Below are 5,081 nucleotides of genomic sequence, written 5' to 3'. Positions count from 1 at the left end.
CATATTTAATTGCCATAGTTACTTCTGTGGGAGCTATACCTTTTGCTGCTGCTTCAGATTGGGCTTCCTTTTCTACCTCATGTAGCATCTTGTATGATTTTGTTAATTCATTTATTTCATGCATGAGGTTACTGATGTTGATCATGAGTCTTTCTGAGCAGCCCTGGTTCTCTGGCATTGCTAATCGTTTACTTGTAGCTTCAGCTGTATCCAAAATATAGAGTTGAGCAAACTTCCGAGAAACACCATCCGAAGGATGTAAAGTTCCAGTACGGTGATAAACTTGTCCGTGTATTCTAAAACAGTATGGCCCATACCCTGATGGCGATGCAATATTTGCACCCATGGAAGCAAAAGCAAAAGAACTATTTATGGATCGAATATTTTCCATGAAATTTTTACTGTCAGAATCTTCATTTGTCATTAATCTTTTTAAATATGCTGGGTATTCTGGAAAATGTATATCATTTGGACAGACTTTCCCTTTGCTACAACATCGAGTAAATTTCCCATCGGATGGTTTTTCATCAGAGAAATTTAGTGATAGGCAAAATTCACATCTAACAGTCATTCCACCACAACTATGTTCGAGAATTGCATCCTCATATACTCCATTATTGCTGAGAAGGCAGTTCCTACCAATGTTGCTAGTACTTGTTGATGACTGTTCTCTAGACCTCTGTCTTCGCCACCGCCTTCTTTCAACTTCATAGGCGCGTTTGTCTTTAGACATTTTCTGTCGAAGATGCCAGTGTTCTTCGGCTTCAGAGCGACGTTTTTCCAATAGCTGCTCTTCAGATACATTCTGTCGCAGGCATCACCTTCTTTCAAGATCAGATGCCCTTTTCTCTTCAGACATTTTCTGTCGATAACGTCGGCATCTTTCTGCTGCAGGGCTACGTTGTATCAACAGTTTTTCTTTGGACATAGTCCCACCTCTCTACTGCCACGGTCTGAGATACAGGTGAATGAGTCTTAACTGTCAGGCCTTTGAGCTGTGTGACCAACGGCTGATTCTGGCCGTTTCTGTGGGGGTGGGACTTCCTCCTACCATTTGTCAATTTTCACAGCTGAAATGCGGAAGCTGGGGCTCCAGAGGGAGCAATGCCCTCTAAGCTGCCAGCTTTCTCCCTCTGCTCGAGCCCACAGGCGGGCCTTGGCAGAAGTTGCCCAGGTCCTCTCGGCTTGGACCCCACCAGCAGTGTGCGGCACTGCCTCACGCCGCCTGCCTGGGTCCGCGATCCGGGCAAGCACCAGCCTAGGGCTTTGCCCCCCGCTGCTTGCCCGGGCCCACATTGTAGCTTGGAACAGGCAGGCAGTGTGATGGCGGCTTGGATCAGGGCAGTGGCTAGGGTGCTGACCCATGCTGCCTGCCAGGGTCCCCAATCTGGGCGTGGCTTGGGTTCCGCCTGAGGCAGCGGGCACTGGAGGTCTTGGCTGGAGCCAGCGCCTGCCAGTTCGGGTCCCGATCCAGGAGTGGCTTGGGTTCCTCCTGCCTCTGCTGGCTCTGCGGGGCTTGGCTGGAGCCTGTCCGGGTCCCCGATCCCGATGGCGGCGTGGCTTGGGTTCCGCCTGAGGCGGCGGGTGCTGGAGGGTGTGGCTGGAGCCATCGCCTGCCAGTCTGAGTCCGATCGGGGCGTGGCTTGGGTTCCTCGTGCCTCTGCTGGCTCTTTGGGGCTTGGCTGGAGCCAGTCCGGGTCCCAGATCGCAATGGCGGCGTGGCTTGGGTTCTGCCTGAGGCGGCGGGCGCTGGAGGGGGTGGCTGGAGCCAGCGCCTGCCAGTCCGGGTCCCGATCCGGGAGTGGCTTGGGTTCCTCCTGCCTCTGCTGGCTCTGCGGGGCTTGGCTGGAGCCAGTCCGGTCCCCGATCGCCATGGCGGCGTGGCTTGGGTTCCGCCTGAGGCGGCGGGTGCTGGAGGGCTTGGCTGGAGCCAGCGCCTGCCAGTCTGAGTCCGATCGGGGCATGGCTTGGGTTCCTCCTGCCTCTGCTGGCTCTGCGGGGCTTGGCTGGAACCAGTCCGGGTCCCCGATCGCAATCGCGACATGGCTTGGGTTACACCTGAGGCGGCGGGCGCTGGAGGGCTTGGCTGGAGCCAGCGCCTGCCAGTCCGGTCCGATCCGGGAGTGGCTTGCGTTCCTCCTGCCTCTGCTGGCTCTGCAGGGCTTGGCTGGAGCCAGTCCGGTCCCCAATCATGATGGTGGCGTGGCTTGGGTTCCGCCTGAGGCGGCGGATGCTGGAGGGCGTGGCTGGAGCCAGCGCCTGCCAGTCCCAGCTCCCGCCTCCGATGGCAGGGGGTCCGCTCATGCACCAGGCCAAAAGCCCCCGTTGGGGGCTTTTGGCCTGGAGCCCAGCGGAGACCCAGCTCCCTGCAATCCGTGGCAGGGGGTCAGCTCAGGGAGCCTATGTATGCAAATTACCTGCCATCTTAGTCTGGTTCATTTGCATACTCGCTCTGATTGGCTGGTGGGCGTGGCTTGACTGCTGGGTGTGTCTGGTGGGCGTGGCTTAGGTGTAGCGAAGGTGCGGTCAATTTGCATATTACTGCTTTATTATGTAGGACTAGAGGCCCGGTGCACGAAATTCGTGCACAGGGGGGGGCAGCGGGGAGTGTGTCCCTCAGCTTGGCCTGCACCCTCTCCAATCTGGGACCCTTCATGGGATAACCAGCAGTTGGACATCCCTCTCACAATTCAGAACTGCTGGCTCCTAACCGCTCAGAGCCCTATAAATACTCAAACTCTAGCTCATTTGGGAGTCCCCTTCACCCATTTAACTATGGCATGGGAAACTCAACATTTTTGGCTCCACTCAGTATACCTTAACTGCTCCCAAGCCATAGCTACCCAATGGCAACAACATTCCTGGTGGATCCAACAACATTGGTCTCCCTAAAAGAAGCAAAAGGGGAATACTTGGAGGAGTAGGGGCTGGCCTTGGTATCCTGGGACAAGCTGAACTTGCAGCTAATGAAGAATGTCATTCATTAGAAAAAGATTTTTATCTCAAATAGGTCATCTAGAGGGAATGCTGTTTCTGGAAGAAGGAAAAACAGTGGGAAGCAGCATGGAAAGACAATAAAGCCTTAGTTTAATGGATAGAACAGGCTCGACAGACTATAAAAACTCATGCCTAACCCAACAATGGGAACGTGCCTGTGCCCTAACTCAACTGGGCCTGTTGTCTATGCTAATGCAAATGGAATCTGAAATGGCTATGAAACAATGGCCAGCTATAATGGCTGCAGGAGCCCAGGCCAGACACTTATGGGACTCATATGGTTCCCCAGGAATTTGGAAAATTTTAAATGGGAAATGTGATCTACAATATTGTGTTTTTAAAAGCCCAGGTGCCATTTAAATCCTAAGCTTAAAATTCCCAGTAGTTCAACTGGCTGGTGTAAGGACCATCCTCAATAATACTAGAATATTTCCAATGGGAAGTAGATGGGCCATATTTAAAAATAATAAACAATGTGAACCCATCTCACTGTCTGTGAAAATTGGAAAAGTGAATGGTTATGCCCTTAATCCATATGGAATACTGAATTCACCCAGTCCTGGCTTATTGTATCTACCCCAACAAATAACAATATAATATATGGGAAAGGGGCGTTTTTGCTGGGAAAGGTTAAAAGCAATTTTTACTGTAATATCACCAAGTTTCCATTAAATAATACTAGAATATGGTGTAATACTAAAATTATAGGCAGAATGACTTTGCCTGTTCATAAAATCTGTGATAATATTGATACTGAAAAACCAATATATTGGTAAATTGAACTCCTCCCCATGAAGCCATTTTTATGGGAACTAATTGGCCAGAAGAAAATTAGAGCTTCCAGATAATGAAATAGTAAAGTCTTAATTCATTTGGCCAAACATATCACAAGGTACAAATGACAATGGATGAAGGAGGAAAACATAATTAGCTTAATAAAAGATTATGATAATACATGTAAAGGGTGTTTCGGTTGGCTGTGATGCTTGTTCCCCTTAGAGTTTTCCTTGTCTAGTATTAGACATTTTCTGTTCCTAATCAGTGTTATTAGTTTAGTATTGTTATTTTTTTTCATGATATGTAAATGTTATATTAGATGCAGAAAAACAAAATGTAAGACAAACAGCAAAAAGACTTGGATCATGGTGGCTCAAAATTAGAAATGATCCAGAATACTTTTTAACAAGGACATATAGGATCTGACTGCCTCCCATTTACCTGCCTTTTTAAAATATATATATATATATATATATATATATAATTCGACCTTAAATGCCTTCTAAGGTTATGGTCTTGCCCCATCCCCAGTGGTCCACCAGTTCAGCAAGACATGCTGACACTGAGACATCCTAGGAATGAGCCTTTCTAGCACCGTGGGACTCCATTATCCAACCAAAAGGTTGGTCATCAATGCATCCTTTGGATTGATTTATGACCAAAAGGGGGATGTGTGAACGAAAGAAGCCACCTGCTAACCTGACAAGCTCAGGGGAGGCCTGTGTGGCAGTCTTGAAAACTCAGAGACCTAAAATAACCACAAAAGATGGTCTGAAAATTAAATATTTAACTACAAACAGGTTATAGTGGGCAGTCATTCCTAGGCTGATATTTTCCCTGACAAAGATCAACTTAGATCTTTCCTGAGCCCATTTGCCTTTTTTGCCTCTAAGATAACATATCTGTGAGATGTCTGGGTAACTTGTAACTTCCTCTTTTGCTGGAGCCCCTAGGGCACAACCAGATGTGGTGGGCACCAGGACAGATGCCTCAAATTCCTTCATTATCATGTTAATTGTTCCTGTACCCACCTAAGTATGTGTCCATCATTTTACTTTTTATCCAATCCCAGGGGTTTCCCACCGTTTGACTTTATCCCACCTCCTTAATCCATCACCAATGAATTTCATGTAGCCCACCTATGTCCCTCCTTTGATGGCAATGTATAAATACAGATATAACTCGCCATTCTTTGGAGCATTATCTCAATTCATTGAGGTTCTGCTTCCTGGCATATGTCAACAGTTTGGCTCAAATAAACTCACTAAAATTCTTTACAGGTTTCAATGGTTTTTTTTCCATTAACA

The sequence above is a fragment of the Cnephaeus nilssonii genome, assembly GCF_951640355.1.
Source record: "Cnephaeus nilssonii genome assembly, chromosome: 9".
Lineage (NCBI taxonomy): Eukaryota > Metazoa > Chordata > Mammalia > Chiroptera > Vespertilionidae > Cnephaeus > Cnephaeus nilssonii.
This window is presented reverse-complemented; position numbering follows the sequence as displayed.